This window comes from Macrobrachium rosenbergii, chromosome 23 (genome assembly GCF_040412425.1).
Source record: "Macrobrachium rosenbergii isolate ZJJX-2024 chromosome 23, ASM4041242v1, whole genome shotgun sequence".
NCBI classification, from domain to species: Eukaryota; Metazoa; Arthropoda; class Malacostraca; order Decapoda; family Palaemonidae; genus Macrobrachium; species Macrobrachium rosenbergii.
This window is the reverse complement of record NC_089763.1, coordinates 32,697,492-32,711,778: the sequence shown is the minus strand read 5'-3', so window position 1 is coordinate 32,711,778 and position 14,287 is coordinate 32,697,492. Positions and strand designations below refer to the sequence as shown.

General features: G+C 41.0%; 28 non-coding genes across 28 annotated transcripts; all 28 read left to right on the top strand.

Annotated features, from left to right (window-relative positions):
- Positions 1-275: 275 nt before the first annotated feature.
- Positions 276-348, top strand: TRNAR-CCU (transfer RNA arginine (anticodon CCU)). Its single transcript has one exon. It is a non-coding gene; the product is annotated as a tRNA-Arg (tRNA).
- A 94-nt stretch (positions 349-442) lies between these two features.
- TRNAR-CCU (transfer RNA arginine (anticodon CCU)) lies at positions 443-515 on the top strand. Its single transcript has one exon. It is a non-coding gene; the product is annotated as a tRNA-Arg (tRNA).
- Positions 516-1,201: 686 nt separating this feature from the next.
- On the top strand, positions 1,202-1,274 carry TRNAR-CCU (transfer RNA arginine (anticodon CCU)). The gene has a single exon. It is a non-coding gene; the product is annotated as a tRNA-Arg (tRNA).
- A 90-nt stretch (positions 1,275-1,364) lies between these two features.
- TRNAR-CCU (transfer RNA arginine (anticodon CCU)) lies at positions 1,365-1,437 on the top strand. The gene has a single exon. It is a non-coding gene; the product is annotated as a tRNA-Arg (tRNA).
- Positions 1,438-1,527: 90 nt separating this feature from the next.
- Positions 1,528-1,600, top strand: TRNAR-CCU (transfer RNA arginine (anticodon CCU)). The gene has a single exon. It is a non-coding gene; the product is annotated as a tRNA-Arg (tRNA).
- A 252-nt stretch (positions 1,601-1,852) lies between these two features.
- TRNAR-CCU (transfer RNA arginine (anticodon CCU)) lies at positions 1,853-1,925 on the top strand. Its single transcript has one exon. It is a non-coding gene; the product is annotated as a tRNA-Arg (tRNA).
- Positions 1,926-2,016: 91 nt separating this feature from the next.
- TRNAR-CCU (transfer RNA arginine (anticodon CCU)) lies at positions 2,017-2,089 on the top strand. Its single transcript has one exon. It is a non-coding gene; the product is annotated as a tRNA-Arg (tRNA).
- Positions 2,090-2,658: 569 nt separating this feature from the next.
- On the top strand, positions 2,659-2,731 carry TRNAR-CCU (transfer RNA arginine (anticodon CCU)). Its single transcript has one exon. It is a non-coding gene; the product is annotated as a tRNA-Arg (tRNA).
- A 91-nt stretch (positions 2,732-2,822) lies between these two features.
- On the top strand, positions 2,823-2,895 carry TRNAR-CCU (transfer RNA arginine (anticodon CCU)). The gene has a single exon. It is a non-coding gene; the product is annotated as a tRNA-Arg (tRNA).
- Positions 2,896-2,986: 91 nt separating this feature from the next.
- TRNAR-CCU (transfer RNA arginine (anticodon CCU)) lies at positions 2,987-3,059 on the top strand. The gene has a single exon. It is a non-coding gene; the product is annotated as a tRNA-Arg (tRNA).
- A 91-nt stretch (positions 3,060-3,150) lies between these two features.
- TRNAR-CCU (transfer RNA arginine (anticodon CCU)) lies at positions 3,151-3,223 on the top strand. Its single transcript has one exon. It is a non-coding gene; the product is annotated as a tRNA-Arg (tRNA).
- A 945-nt stretch (positions 3,224-4,168) lies between these two features.
- On the top strand, positions 4,169-4,241 carry TRNAR-CCU (transfer RNA arginine (anticodon CCU)). Its single transcript has one exon. It is a non-coding gene; the product is annotated as a tRNA-Arg (tRNA).
- A 1,530-nt stretch (positions 4,242-5,771) lies between these two features.
- Positions 5,772-5,844, top strand: TRNAR-CCU (transfer RNA arginine (anticodon CCU)). The gene has a single exon. It is a non-coding gene; the product is annotated as a tRNA-Arg (tRNA).
- A 90-nt stretch (positions 5,845-5,934) lies between these two features.
- TRNAR-CCU (transfer RNA arginine (anticodon CCU)) lies at positions 5,935-6,007 on the top strand. Its single transcript has one exon. It is a non-coding gene; the product is annotated as a tRNA-Arg (tRNA).
- Positions 6,008-6,096: 89 nt separating this feature from the next.
- Positions 6,097-6,169, top strand: TRNAR-CCU (transfer RNA arginine (anticodon CCU)). The gene has a single exon. It is a non-coding gene; the product is annotated as a tRNA-Arg (tRNA).
- An 88-nt stretch (positions 6,170-6,257) lies between these two features.
- On the top strand, positions 6,258-6,330 carry TRNAR-CCU (transfer RNA arginine (anticodon CCU)). The gene has a single exon. It is a non-coding gene; the product is annotated as a tRNA-Arg (tRNA).
- Positions 6,331-6,419: 89 nt separating this feature from the next.
- Positions 6,420-6,492, top strand: TRNAR-CCU (transfer RNA arginine (anticodon CCU)). Its single transcript has one exon. It is a non-coding gene; the product is annotated as a tRNA-Arg (tRNA).
- Positions 6,493-6,581: 89 nt separating this feature from the next.
- Positions 6,582-6,654, top strand: TRNAR-CCU (transfer RNA arginine (anticodon CCU)). Its single transcript has one exon. It is a non-coding gene; the product is annotated as a tRNA-Arg (tRNA).
- A 252-nt stretch (positions 6,655-6,906) lies between these two features.
- On the top strand, positions 6,907-6,979 carry TRNAR-CCU (transfer RNA arginine (anticodon CCU)). The gene has a single exon. It is a non-coding gene; the product is annotated as a tRNA-Arg (tRNA).
- Positions 6,980-7,067: 88 nt separating this feature from the next.
- Positions 7,068-7,140, top strand: TRNAR-CCU (transfer RNA arginine (anticodon CCU)). Its single transcript has one exon. It is a non-coding gene; the product is annotated as a tRNA-Arg (tRNA).
- An 88-nt stretch (positions 7,141-7,228) lies between these two features.
- TRNAR-CCU (transfer RNA arginine (anticodon CCU)) lies at positions 7,229-7,301 on the top strand. The gene has a single exon. It is a non-coding gene; the product is annotated as a tRNA-Arg (tRNA).
- Positions 7,302-7,389: 88 nt separating this feature from the next.
- TRNAR-CCU (transfer RNA arginine (anticodon CCU)) lies at positions 7,390-7,462 on the top strand. The gene has a single exon. It is a non-coding gene; the product is annotated as a tRNA-Arg (tRNA).
- A 253-nt stretch (positions 7,463-7,715) lies between these two features.
- On the top strand, positions 7,716-7,788 carry TRNAR-CCU (transfer RNA arginine (anticodon CCU)). Its single transcript has one exon. It is a non-coding gene; the product is annotated as a tRNA-Arg (tRNA).
- Positions 7,789-7,876: 88 nt separating this feature from the next.
- TRNAR-CCU (transfer RNA arginine (anticodon CCU)) lies at positions 7,877-7,949 on the top strand. The gene has a single exon. It is a non-coding gene; the product is annotated as a tRNA-Arg (tRNA).
- Positions 7,950-8,037: 88 nt separating this feature from the next.
- On the top strand, positions 8,038-8,110 carry TRNAR-CCU (transfer RNA arginine (anticodon CCU)). The gene has a single exon. It is a non-coding gene; the product is annotated as a tRNA-Arg (tRNA).
- Positions 8,111-8,192: 82 nt separating this feature from the next.
- TRNAR-CCU (transfer RNA arginine (anticodon CCU)) lies at positions 8,193-8,265 on the top strand. The gene has a single exon. It is a non-coding gene; the product is annotated as a tRNA-Arg (tRNA).
- An 88-nt stretch (positions 8,266-8,353) lies between these two features.
- Positions 8,354-8,426, top strand: TRNAR-CCU (transfer RNA arginine (anticodon CCU)). The gene has a single exon. It is a non-coding gene; the product is annotated as a tRNA-Arg (tRNA).
- Positions 8,427-8,673: 247 nt separating this feature from the next.
- TRNAR-CCU (transfer RNA arginine (anticodon CCU)) lies at positions 8,674-8,746 on the top strand. Its single transcript has one exon. It is a non-coding gene; the product is annotated as a tRNA-Arg (tRNA).
- The last annotated feature ends 5,541 nt before the right edge of the window (positions 8,747-14,287 follow it).

Sequence of the window (14,287 nt, the reverse complement as noted above, 5' to 3'; positions counted from 1 at the left end):
GTATTAGAACAAGCACGCATTAGCTATTCACTAATCTATAGTGAACAATAAATTGCAACGTTAAAGTATTGTATTCTCCAAGATTTCTTTTTAAAGTATAATTCAGATTTCCATTCGAAATAATGGCACCGTTGCTGCTTAAGGAAAGTAGTTCTGTTTTTGTAGGATCTGTTATCACTACACCGAGAGTGCCAGCAATTTAAAATACTCGAATGCATGTGTAATAGCTAACGCTGTAAGATGCATCCTCTCGTGCAATTGCTTGTCTTTATGCAGCCCCTGTGGCCCAATGGATAAGGCATTGGCCTCCTAAGCCAGGGATTGGGGGTTCGAGTCCCCCCAGGGGTTGGGAAGCTTTTAAGCCCTGTTTCACTGCTACACATTAATTATCGAAGCTACATTTGTAATACTGGGTTTCATAGCTGTCGCGTTGCTGTATGGCGCCCCTGTGGCCTAATGGATAAGGCATTGGCCTCCTAAGCCAGGGATTGGGGGTTCGAGTCCCCCCAGGGGTTGGTGGTGTTTTAAGTGAATCTGGATTGGCAAAGTTGACTTGTTAGAAATAGGTATGAAGGAATTCAAGTTCTTGTTGTTGTTCCCCAGTGGGTATAACTTTCACTGAAGTGAGTTTTGTGGGTGTGGTGGCCAACAACTTTGTGGTTTGAAAAATTCCTGTTTTTATGGACTGATTGGAAGAGAAAGAACCTTTAATGGCATTAGACCAGTTTAATTTAAAAGTAAAATGTTCATGGATGGAAATATATCATCAGAATCATGGAATCTGACGGTAATTTGGCATAAATCACTTAAGGCAGATAGCCTTAGTTACCAAACCAGTAAAATGGGTATCTAAGAAAAATTAATTAATTTGGATATTTGGGTCTACAAAGGAATTACCAGCACTTAAATTTTAACATTTTGTTAGAATTGTCGTCTGTTATTTGATTTTATATTTATATATACCTTAGCAGATGTTACTTTTAATAAAAACCTAGAAACTAATTAAGCTCTAACCTCTCAAAATTACTCATATCATCAAAATGATGTAGCCCTAATGACAGATAGAGTTGTAGAAGTAATAGGAGAAGGATTAGGGGATTGAGCCCCCCCCCCAGAGGTTACCTAGTAAATGTTAATTTTCCAGTAAACACTAACAATGAAAATTTGGAGAAATTCACTAACCAAGAACAACGAGTATAAGGCCCCTGTGGCCCAATGGATAAGGCATTGGCCTCCTAAGCCAAGGATTGGGGGTTCGAGTCCCCCCAGGGGTTGCAAAATAGGTTTTAAATTTCCAGTAATTAACACTAAACAACTCATGCAAATTAGGACAAAGCACTCTAGCTAAGAACAATGTGCATAAGGCCCCTGTGGCCCAATGGATAAGGCATTGGCCTCCTAAGCCAAGGATTGGGGGTTCGAGTCCCCCCAGGGGTTACAATGTAGCTTTTAAATTTCCAGTAATTTAACACCATCAAACTAATGAAAATTAGGACAAAGTGCACTAACCAAGGACAATGTGCATAAGGCCCTGTGGCCCAATGGATAAGGCATTGGCCTCCTAAGCCAAGGATTGGGGGTTCGAGTCCCCCCAGGGGTTACAATGTAGCTTTTAAATTTCCAGTAATTTAACACTATCATACTAATGAAAATTAGGACAAAGTGCACTAACCAAGGATGATGTGCATAAGGCCTCTGTGGCCCAATGGATAAGGCATTGGCCTCCTAAGCCAAGGATTGGGGTTCTGAGTCCCCAGGGTTACAATGTAGCTTTTAAATTTCCAGTAATTTAACACCATCAAACTAATGAAAATTAGGACAAAGTGCACTAACCAAGGACAGTGTGCATAAGGCCCCTGTGGCCCAATGGATAAGGCATTGGCCTCCTAAGCCAAGGATTGGGGGTTCGAGTCCCCCCAGGGGTTACAATGTAGCTTTTAAATTTCCAGTAATTTAACACTATCATACTAATGAAAATTAGGACAAAGTGCACTAACCAAGGATGATGTGCATAAGGCCTCTGTGGCCCAATGGATAAGGCATTGGCCTCCTAAGCCAAGGATTGGGGGTTCGAGTCCCCCCAGGGGTTACAATGTAGCTTTTAAATTTCCAGTAATTTAACACCATCAAACTAATGAAAATTAGGACAAAGTGCACTAACCAAGGACAATGTGCATAAGGCCCTGTGGCCCAATGGATAAGGCATTGGCCTCCTAAGCCAAGGATTGGGGTTCGAGTCCCCAGGGGTTACAATGTAGCTTTTAAATTTCCAGTAATTTAACACTATCATACTAATGAAAATTAGGACAAAGTGCACTAACCAAGGATGATGTGCATAAGGCCTCTGTGGCCCAATGGATAAGGCATTGGCCTCTAAGCCAAGGATTGGGGTTCAAGTCCCCAGGGGTTACAATGTAGCTTTTAAATTTCCAGTAATTTAACACCATCAAACTAATGAAAATTAGGACAAAGTGCACTAACCAAGGACAGTGTGCATAAGGCCCTGTGGCCCAATGGATAAGGCATTGGCCTCCTAAGCCAAGGATTGGGGTTCTCCCCCAGGGGTTACAATGTAGCTTTTAAATTTCCAGTAATTTAACACTATCATACTAATGAAAATTAGGACAAAGTGCACTAACCAAGGATGATGTGCATAAGGCCCCTGTGGCCCAATGGATAAGGCATTGGCCTCCTAAGCCAAGGATTGGGGGTTCGAGTCCCCCCAGGGGTTACAATGTAGCTTTTAAATTTCCAGTAATTTAACACCATCAAACTAATGAAAATTAGGACAAAGTGCACTAACCAAGGACAATGTGCATAAGGCCCCTGTGGCCCAATGGATAAGGCATTGGCCTCCTAAGCCAAGGATTGGGGGTTCGAGTCCCCCCAGGGGTTACAATGTAGCTTTTAAATTTCCAATAATTTAACACTATCATACTAATGAAAATTAGGGCAAATTGCAATAACCAAGGATGATGTGCATAAGGCCCCTGTGGCCCAATGGATAAGGCATTGGCCTCCTAAGCCAAGGATTGGGGGTTCGAGTCCCCCCAGGGGTTACAATGTAGTTTTTAAATTTCCAATAATTTAACACTATCATACTAATGAAAATTAGGACAAATTGCACTAACCAAGGATGATGTGCATAAGGCCCCTGTGGCCCAATGGATAAGGCATTGGCCTCCTAAGCCAAGGATTGGGGGTTCGAGTCCCCCCAGGGGTTACAATGTAGGTTTTACTGTAAATTTCCAATAATTTAACACTCATACTAATGGAAATTAGGACAAAGTGCACTAACCAAGAATGATGTGCATGAGGGCTCTGTGGCCCAGTGGATAAGGTATTGGCCTCCTAAGCTAAGGATTGCGGGTTCGAGTACCCCCAAGGTTGAAAAATAGTTTTTAAATTTCCAGTAATTAACACTAACCAACTCATGAAAATTAGGACAAAGCACTCTGGCTAAGGACAGTGTGCATAAGGACCCTGTGGCCCAATGGATAAGGCATTGGCCTCCTAAGCCAAGGATTGGGGCTTCGAGTCCCCCCAGGTGTTTCATAGTAGGTTTTGCTTAAACAATATAAGATATGAAACTTATGGTAATGGAGACAACTCCACATCATTCCATGCTTGTAACATTGGGCTTCTTTGGCCCAGTGGATGAGGCATTAGCCCTTGCAGCCAGAATTGGGGGTTTCCAAGTTCCCCCAAGGTTTGTAGTTTTTAATGATAATTTCAATACTGCACATTAGTTATGGAAGGCACATTTGATAAGTTGAATGAGAAGTTTGACATTTATTGTCTGTGAAGCCCCTGTGGTCTGATGGTTAAAGTATTGGCCTTATAAGCCATGGATTGGGTGTTCAAATCTCCTCCGCAGTTTTCTAGGCCAGGGTTTGGTGTTCTTGGGTCCCCCAGGTTTTGTAATAGGTTTTGGTTGGACAGTATTAGACAGGAAACTAATGGTATTTAAAACAAATCCACAGAGGTCCAATCTTTCTTCTTTAGGGTCCTTGGCCCAGTGGATAAGGCTTTGCCCCTTAAGCCAGAAATAGGGGTCCAAATCCCACTTGGGTAAGGAGAATTTTAAAGACTATTTCATTTCTACACATTACCTACAAGAGCCATATTTGAGAAACTGGAACAAATGTGTGACGTAGCAGATTGTAAAGCCCCTGTGGCCTAATGGATAAGGCATTGGCCTCCTAAGCCAGGGATTGGGGGTTCGAGTCCCCCCAGGGGTTGGCAGCTTTTAATGATAACTTCATTTCTGGCTGTTTATAAAAGTCATACCTATTATAGTTGGGTTAAGTGTTTGACCCAAGGCTTCATAAAGCCTGTTGCCGAAGGGGTTAGGCTATGGGCTCTTAAGCCAGGGATTGGTCGTGCAAGAACCCCATAAGGTTTGGTATATTATTAATAATAATGTCATTGCTATGTATTAATTATAAAGGCAACATTTGTAAGAGCTGGATTAAGAGTTGGATCAAATGTTTGGTGCAAAGCAAGGGATAGGGAGTTCAGGAGCTGCTGATTTATTAATGTCATTTTCATTAGTGATGATTTGATATATGACTGGGCATATTTGGCAAGAAATTGGAATAAAAGTCCTTGGGGCTCTATGAATAAATCTAAGGTACCCAAAGCTAGGGATACAAGGTGGTGTTCCACCAGGGATGAAATGATTTAGTGTCGCATGCTGGCAAAAACAGATAACATTTCAATAGAAGTGTATTATCAGCTTCATGGACTCATATCATATAGATTCATAAAATAATTGTTCTCATTCTGTCTTTCAGTACCATTTTCCATATTTGTATAGCATTCTCCAGTAAGATTATTCCTTACTTGTAACTCTATAAAAATAATCTGATTTTAATTTTGTATATCATTATTTTAGTAGTCTTTAAATAATATTACTTCCTTCATCTTGTTTTATGTGTTCTGGTTAACTATTAATGACTAGTTTTCCAGCAATTTTTAACAAACAAAATACTGTTGGTAACAAATTAATGAGAATGACGACAAACTGCACTGACCAGAGTGAGAAAGGAACTCGTTGCCTGTTTGAAGAAAGCTTTGTCATCCAAAGCTCAGGATTGGTAATTTGAGTACATCCACATGCTTAGATTCTGACTGGCCCGTGTTTGACACCAAACAAGTGAAAATTTAGACAACCACATTTATGCATGGGAATGGAGGGTTGAGTCGCCCAAGGAGTTGTGCAATAGATTTCTGTTTTCCAGTATTTTACTCTAAACAAATGCAAGTTGTGCCAAAGGTACTGTGACCAAGGTCAGTATGCATAAGACCTTTGGTCCCAGTAGATGATACATTGTCTTAAAAAATTGGAATTATGGATGGAGTTCTGCAGGAGTTGCATGTTAGACTTGGTTTACAATATTTTACAGTAAACTAGTAAACATTAAGACAAATGCTTGTATAATGCCTTTGTGGTCCCATACACAAGACATTTGTATCCCAAGGCAGGAGGGATTAGATGTTAGAGTCCCTTATGTTGTTTCAGAAGTTGTTTTATAAATTTTCATTTAACATTGCTTGATATTAAATGAAAATAGGACACAGCACTCTAGCTAAGGATAATGTGCATAAGGCTCCTGTGGCCCAATGGATAAGGCATTAGCCTCCTAAGCCAAGGATTGGGGGTTCGAGTCACCCCAGTGTCTACAATGCAGGTTTTAAATTTCGAATAATCTAACACTGCCAAACTAATAAACATTAGGACAAATCACACTACCTAGAGTGTGCATAAGGCCCCTGTGGCCCAATGGATAAGGCATTGGCCTCCTAAGCCAAGGATTGGGGGTTCGAGTCCCCCCAGGGGTTACAGTGTAGGTTTTAAATTTCCAATAATTAGCACTATCAAACTAATGAAAAATAGGACAAAGTGCACTAACCAAGGACAATGTGCATAAGGCCCCTGTGGCCCAATGGATAAGGCATTGGCCTCCTAAGCCAAGGATTGGGGGTTCGAGTCCCCCCAGGGGTTACAGTGTACAGTAGGTTTTAAATTTCTAACAATTTAACACCAAATGGAAATTGGGACAAAGTTCACTAACCAAGGACAATGGGTATAAGGCCCCTGTGGCCCAATGGATAAGGCATTGGCCTCCTAAGCCAAGGATTGGGGGTTCGAGTCCCCCCAGGGGTTACAGTGTACAGTAGGTTTTAAATTTCTAACAATTTAACACCAAATGAAATTAGGACAAAGTTCACTAACCAAGGACAATGGGTATAAGGCCCCTGTGGCCCAATGGATAAGGCATTGGCCTCCTAAGCCAAGGATTGGGGGTTCGAGTACCCCCAGGGGTTACAATGTAGGTTTTAAATTTCTAACAATTGAACGCCATCAAACTAATGGAATTGGGAAAAAGTTCACTAACCAAGAAAATGTGCATAAGGCCCCTGTGGCCCAATGGATAAGGCATTGGCCTCCTAAGCCAAGGATTGGGGGTTCGAGTCCCCCCAGGGGTTACAATGTAGGTTTTAGATTTTCAATAATTTAACACTATCAAACCAATGAAATTAGGAAAAAGTGCACTAACCAAGACAATGTGTATAAGGCCCCTGTGGCCCAATGGATAAGGCATTGGCCTCCTAAGCCAAGGATTGGGGGTTCGAGTCCCCCCAGGGGTTACAGTATACAGTAGGTTTTAAATTTCTAACAGTTTAACTCCAAATGAAATTAGGACAAAGTTCACTAACCAAGGACAATGGGTATAAGGCCCCTGTGGCCCAATGGATAAGGCATTGGCCTCCCAAGCCCCAAGGATTGGGGGTTCGAGTCCCCCCAGGCATTACAATGTAGGTTTTAAATTTCTAACAGTTTAACTCCATCAAACTAATGGAATTGGGAAAAAGTTCACTAACCAAGGACAATGTGCATAAGGCCCTGTGGCCCAATGGATAAGGCATTGGCCTCCTAAGCCAAGGATTAGGGGTTCGAGTCCCCCCAGGGGTTACAATGTAGGTTTTAAATTTTCAATAATTTAACACTATCAAACCAATGAAATTAGGAAAAGTGCACTGACCAAGACAATGTGCATAAGGCCCCTGTGGCCCAATGGATAAGACATTGGCCTCCTAAGCCAAGGATTGGGGGTTCGAGTCCCCCCAGGGGTTACAGTATACGGTAGGTTTTAAATTCCTAACAATTTAACTCCAAATGAACTTAGGACAAAGTTCACTAACCAAGGAGAATGGGTACAAGGCCCCTGTGGCCCAATGGATAAGGCATTGGCCTCCTAAGCCAAGGATTGGGGGTTCGAGTCCCCCCAGGGGTTACAGTGTACTGTAGGTTTTAAATTTCTAACAATTTAACCCCAAATGAAATCAGGACAAAGTTCACTAACCAAGGACAGTGGGTACAAGGCCCCTGTGGCCCAATGGATAAGGCATTGGCCTCCTAAGCCAAGGATTGGGGGTTCGAGTCCCCCCAGGGGTTACAGTGTACAGTAGGTTTTAAATTTCTATCAGTTTAACCCATCAAATGAAATCAGGACAAAGTTCACTAACCAAGGACAATGGGTATAAGGCCCTGTGGCCCAATGGATAAGGCATTGGCCTCCTAAGCCAAGGATTGGGGTTCTGAGTCCCCCCCAGGGGTTACAATGTACAGTAGGTTTTAAATTTCAAACAATTTAACCCCAAATGAAATCAGGACAAAGTTCACTAACCAAGGACAATGTGCATACAAGGCCCCTGTGGCCCAATGGATAAGGCATTGGCCTCCTAAGCCAAGGATTGGGGGTTCGAGTCCCCCCAGGGGTTACAGTGTACAGTAGGTTTTAAATTTCTATCAATTTAACCCCAAATGAAATCAGGACAAAGTTCACTAACCAAGGACAATGGGTATAAGGCCCCTGTGGCCCAATGGATAAGGCATTGGCCTCCTAAGCCAAGGATTAGGGGTTCGAGTCCCCCCAGGGGTTACAGTGTACAGTAGGTTTTAAATTTCTAACAATTTAACCCCAAATGAAATTAGGACAAAGTTCACTAACCAAGGACAATGGGTACAAGGCCCCTGTGGCCCAATGGATAAGGCATTGGCCTCCTAAGCCAAGGATTGGGGGTTCGAGTCCCCCCAGGGGTTACAGTATACAGTAGGTTTTAAATTTCTAACAATTTAAATGAAATCAGGACAAAGTTCACTAACCAAGGACAATGGGTATAAGGCCCCTGTGGCCCAATGGATAAGGCATTGGCCTCCTAAGCCAAGGATTGGGGGTTCGAGTCCCCCCAGGGGTTACAGTATACAGTAGGTTTTAAATTTCTAACAATTTAACCCCAAATGAAATTAGGACAAAGTTCACTAACCAAGGACAATGGGTACAAGGCCCCTGTGGCCCAATGGATAAGGCATTGGCCTCCTAAGCCAAGGATTGGGGGTTCGAGTCCCCCCAGGGGTTACAGTATACAATAGGTTTTAAATTTCTAACAATTTAACCCCAAATGAAATTAGGACAAAGTTCACTAACCAAGGAGAATGGGTACAAACGCCCTGTGGCCCAATGGATAAGGCATTGGCCTCCTAAGCCAAGGATTGGGGTTCGAGTCCCCCAGGGGTTACAGTATACAATAGGTTTTAAATTTCTAACAATTTAACCCCAAATGAAATTAGGACAAAGTTCACTAACCAATGGCGATGGGTACAAGGCCCCTGTGGCCCAATGGATAAGGCATTGGCCTCCTAAGCCAAGGATTGGGGGTTCGAGTCCCCCCAGGGGTTACATTGTAGGTTTTAAATTTCCAGTAATTTAACACTATCAAACTAATGAAAATTAGGACAGTGCACTAACCAATGACGATGGACAAAAGGCCCCTGTAGCCCAATGGATTAGATAAGGCATAGGCCTCCTAAGTCAAGGATTGGGGGTTCGAGGCCCACCCCAGGGGTTGACCGTTGGTTTTGGGTTTGTAATGGGAAATTTAAGCTTTTGGAAACCTGACATAAAAAGAGTTACACTATGACAAGACCTGTCACGTTTTTAAAATTGGCATAATATTTCTAAGCCATATTTGGCAACTGATTTTCTGTTAAGTTTTATATATATATATATATATATATATATATATATATATATATATATATATATATATATATATATATATATATATATATATATATATATATATATATATATATATATATATATATATATATATATATATTCTTTTTATGCTCAGACGTTGGTGCCGAATCAAATGTAGTTAAAGGTCGGTTTTGGGAACACGAAGATGAAAATGTCATGCTCATCAACACAGGAAGCTTGGTTGATGAACAATATGAATCTTTTGACATTCTTCCCATCAAGCTTCGTTATGCGAAAGTTCTCGTCTTCTGCACGATGTTTGCTGAAGGGTTTTCTCAAATAGCTGCACGTGTATTCACTCTCTCTCTCTCTCTCTCTCTCTCTCTCTCTCTCTCTCTCTCTCTCTCTCTCTCTCTCTCTCTCTCTCGATTGGCAAGGTTTACGAAATGTGAAGGGATTTTCAGGGCTTGTAGAATTCTGCATTTATTGGCGCTCGTATTCAGCCTATACAAAAACTGGTTTGGCTGAGAATGATCGCATTTCATTCAATCTTCCTTGAATAGAAGAAACCATAAGTTTTCAACCCGACGCCGCTTTTGCTGAGAGAGAGAGAGAGAGAGAGAGAGAGAGAGAGAGAGAGAGAGAGAGAGAGAGAGAGAGAAAATGGCGTTTCCTTATTTCTAACGGGACGCCAGAGCTTCTATGTATACTGCCTTTTCTTTCTTTTTTTTTCAACTTATTTCTCAATAATAAGATTAGGTTATTTGTCGAACTCATAATCTTCGAGTATTTACAAGATTAGCCCCCCTCAAAAAAAAAAAAAAAAAAAGTGGGTAGGCCACAAGAGATAGATCGGAGGCTGAAGTTTTAGCAGTCACTGCAATACAGCGTGAATGGCACGCGACACTTGCACATACGACTGAGAGAGAGAGAGAGAAAGGTACAGTATTGACAGATGATTTGTCTCGCTGAATATGAACTCTTCTCTCCACCACGCAAACTGTACCGGAGAAATGAGACACTGGCGCAGAGTCCCGAAAATGAGAGGGCTTGGATAAAGAAAGCGTCGCCGTGGCTGCATATAGCAGCAGGCAACGCCGCAAGATTGAAGGGAAAGCGCCTGAAAAATTCAGCGGTAATTCTAAGGTCTGCGGTCGGGAGATTCATAGCCTCTCACACTCCCCTTTTGAAACCGGTCTGTCATTAGGGGCACTGGTGAACTTGTTGGTGCTGGGGGTGGGGTGGGGGGAGACCCACCTTTTTCTGCCGCCGTGGATGTCGATAGTATTTTTGCCATGAACATACAGAGAGAGAAAGGTGTTTGGGGGAGATAATTTCCCCTGTATCACATAACTCATGTTCATAATTCTATTAATTTAAGAATGTGATCGCTAAGTATGCATGTTGTGTTTATATCATTAGAGGCACTGACGAACGGGGTAGTTAGGGGGTGGTACCCGCCGGGTTTGAGAGAGAGAGAGAGAGAGAGAGAGAGGTGAACTAGTAATTTCATATCTGCATCACATAACCCTTCTTATTTCCATTAATTTAAGATTTTGCAAGAAAGTATGCCTGTTTTGTTCGTATCGTTAGAAGCACTGACTAACGCAAACATACGTTGACTTCCTGGAGGTCATTACCCATTTTATGGTGAGGTGGTAACACCGGGGTCCCTCAAGCGGTTTGCTGGGTCTGTTTTCATTTCTGTGTATTAGGGGTTTTGCCGGTAAATTATAGTAGGTGTTTGTTGCATTTATGTTTGTGTGTGTATGCTTGTCACAGAAAGAGAGAGAGAGAATGTTTCTTGGGATTTTTCGTGATTTTGGAAGGGGGAATCTTCTAACGCTTAGTCTCCCTCTCTTATGCTTTCTGGCTTTTGTGAAGAATTGTTGCAAGTCTCGAAACTGCTCTTGGACAGATGGGGGATGAAGTAGGAAAACGCGAGTATATCTCCGAAGGAAGCAGAATAAATTTACTTTTTTTTATGGATGGAAGGAAGGTTTTAAGTATGGAAAACGGAAGTTCGGAGAAAATTCTGAAGTCTTGCAGTGGAGGTATAAGAAAACGTCACCGAACATTGTAATCCGGTAATGCTTTGTTGCAAAGGGTTAGGCTTACTCATTATTAGCACACAATCACTTTCACGAATATGACACCATTTATTTTTGTGTGCACAAACCTTAGAATTCTCCGGATCTCCTGTTGTTTATCTTCGAAAGAAACCTATTGCTGGATAACGTCTCATCTATACAAGAACCAAACTAATTAAAGATGGCAATAAATACATTATTGCAAGCTGCAGTATCTGTGTAAAGCATTTTCAGCTGAATTCACGTTAGCATTCCGTTTCCGTAGGGGCTTAGTGCTGTCAGTGCACCAAGACGGTGCACTGTCGGCAATATTCAAGTCCATTGCATCATCCCTTCGGCCCCTATAGCAGCAACCTCTTTCATTCATTTTGCTTTCATAGGTCCCAAGGCTCGGCCTTTGGCCTAATTTTACACTCCGATTCCAATTCCTTTAGCATCCCGTGAAAATAACACCTAGCTGAATGGCTTGATGTCTGAACATTGCGATGAACCCGTTTTCTGTATAATTTCTAATCCGTAAGAGAACCAGACTTGTTATAAGCGTCAGGAAATACACTATTGCTTGCTGCAAGAACAGTGTATAAAGCTTAGCAGCCTGGAGACAGTTGAAATCTAGACCTCCAAGGAAAAGTGAGTTAAGACTGTCTCCGCCTCGTTCAGAAAAGGTCAACTCACTAACAAGTTCAGAATGGTTTCCTCTACCAAGGGATTCACAGCTGTTACGAGAGACGTTGAGGGGCTTCTCAAAGAAGACAAAATTGAGGGAAATGTGTTTGGCATCACTGCGGACGTATGTCCTTTCAACCGCTGAGACATGGCGAGCAATGTGAAAACCTAAGCTCTGTTTTACAAGTGTATAAGAAGCATTTTCTGCTTGCAAAAATTCCAAAGCATAACTTAGGAAAGTGTATCCACGGTGCGTTATCAAAAAGTCAGTTACCTTCAGTGTGAAATATTTTGTATCAAACTTGTACTTATAATATATATGTATACATGTATAAAAAGATAAGTGTACATATTCGTGAACATGTATATCCAGTTATATATTTTCTTCCAATACCTTGTTACACACACGAATGATGTTCATTAATGATTTTCATGCTAGGAAAGTTAAAATCATTCTGAAAAAAAAAAAAATTTTTTTTCCACAGCCAATACTTCAAAATTATCTTCATTTCATTTCCCACTCGTTACGGCAGCCCCATCAATCATAGCTTCATTACGTTTGTCATTCTTCATCATTCCGCCAGCCCATCCGTCATTGCGTCATTATGTTCTCGTCATGCGATTAATGACGCGTCGGCTCTGCGCGTGCGCATACGAACGCAGCAAGCGATGCCCGAAGCTCTCTCTCTCAGTTGGTGGGAATGGAGCAGAGACTGAACTCTGATTTACGCTCACAGTTGTTTTCGCAATCACCCGTCATTGATCAAAACCACAAAAGAAAAAGAGAAAAAATAAAAAAAACCGCTGATCGTGATTGCTCCATAGCGGTTCCTCACTCCTCCTCTACCCACCCTCACCTCCTCAATGGCAGAGCTTCATAACACCCCTAAACCCCAACCTGCTCCCCACCCCTCATCCCCACCCGGGGCCATTCTTTTCTTTACAGCTCTGAACTTTCATCCTCCATCATTGCTCTCTCTCTCTCTCTCTCTCAAGATGTGTATATATTACATGTATAATATATATATATGTGTATATATATATATATATATATATATATATATATATATATATATATATATATATATATATATATATTTATGAAACAGAGAGAGAGAGAGAGAGAGAGAGAGAAGAGAGACGGGCAATAATGAGCGTGTATAGCTCCTTATGTTTGTGTGAAAGTACATACTGACATTGACATATTTTGTGTATGTTAATGAATGAAAATTTGATCTAAAGTTAATCATACTTGTATCTTTCCATTCCACCGCCTTTTATCATAATATCCATTCCATTTGTATTTCCTCAGTTCCACAATCATACCTCTTGTCTTCATAATAAACTCACATATTCCTTCATCACAACTACCTAACTCTTCATCCCCTATTCCATCCATGCTCCCGTTCCACAGGACGATTAATCTTCCATAGTTACACCTTTCCGTCATTAACCATCCCTTATTAAGTGTCCATTATTGGAAAATTGTATGTGATCATCCCGAGGGAATCGCTTCGTTGTTAACGATCTATAACCGATAGCGGATGTACATTTTAATCAGTTGGCGTCGTGGTATAACGACCGGTTTAGTTCCGATTCAGCCGTTGATTTTGTGATGGGGTTCACAGTTAGTTGGTAGAGCGAAGATTGAGTGCATCATCATTTTATTATTATTATTATTATTATTATTATTATTATTATTATTGAAAGAAATCGCTGCATCAGCTGCATTGATCTTGTAAAGAGTCTTCGAAAATAGAGAAGACTCTATACTAGATCAGTACAGCTGATGCAGCGATTTCTTTCAATAGTAATTGTTTGAGAAAGGGTTTATTGCCAGTATTATTATTATTATTATTATTATTATTATTATTATTATTATTATTATTGTAGTTTTCATCGTTATTGGTGTTCATGATTTTATAACGATTGTTATCTTCGATGCCTAAGTCATAGGCGTGTAAGTAATTTGATGTGTGTTTATTATTTTTTTTATGATGGTTTTATGTTTTTTTATGTTTTTTTTTTGTGTCATGTTTTTTTGTAATAATTGGTAGTGTTATTTTAATATCATCACTGATAAGTTTTTAGGAGTGAGGCTTTTATTTTTATTTTTATTATTGTTGGTGGCAGTCTTAGTGTTACGTCGCAGAAAGTGTTGATGGCCAAATAACTATTTTTATTATTCTTTAACTGGTTTATTTAACAACCGCTATCGTTATTTAGTTCCTCATTGGACGGGTGGTTATCGTTCTCAGCTAGCACCCTGCTGGCCCCGCGTACGATTCTCCGACCGGCCAATGAAGAATTAGAGGAATTTATTTCTGGTGATAGAAATTCATTTCTCGGCATAATGTGGTTCGGATTCCACAGTAAGCTGTGGTTCTTAGCCACGTAAAATAAATCTAATCCTTCGGGCCAGCCCTAGGAGAGCTGCTAATCAGCTCAGTGGTCTGGTTAAACTAAGGCATAATTAACTTA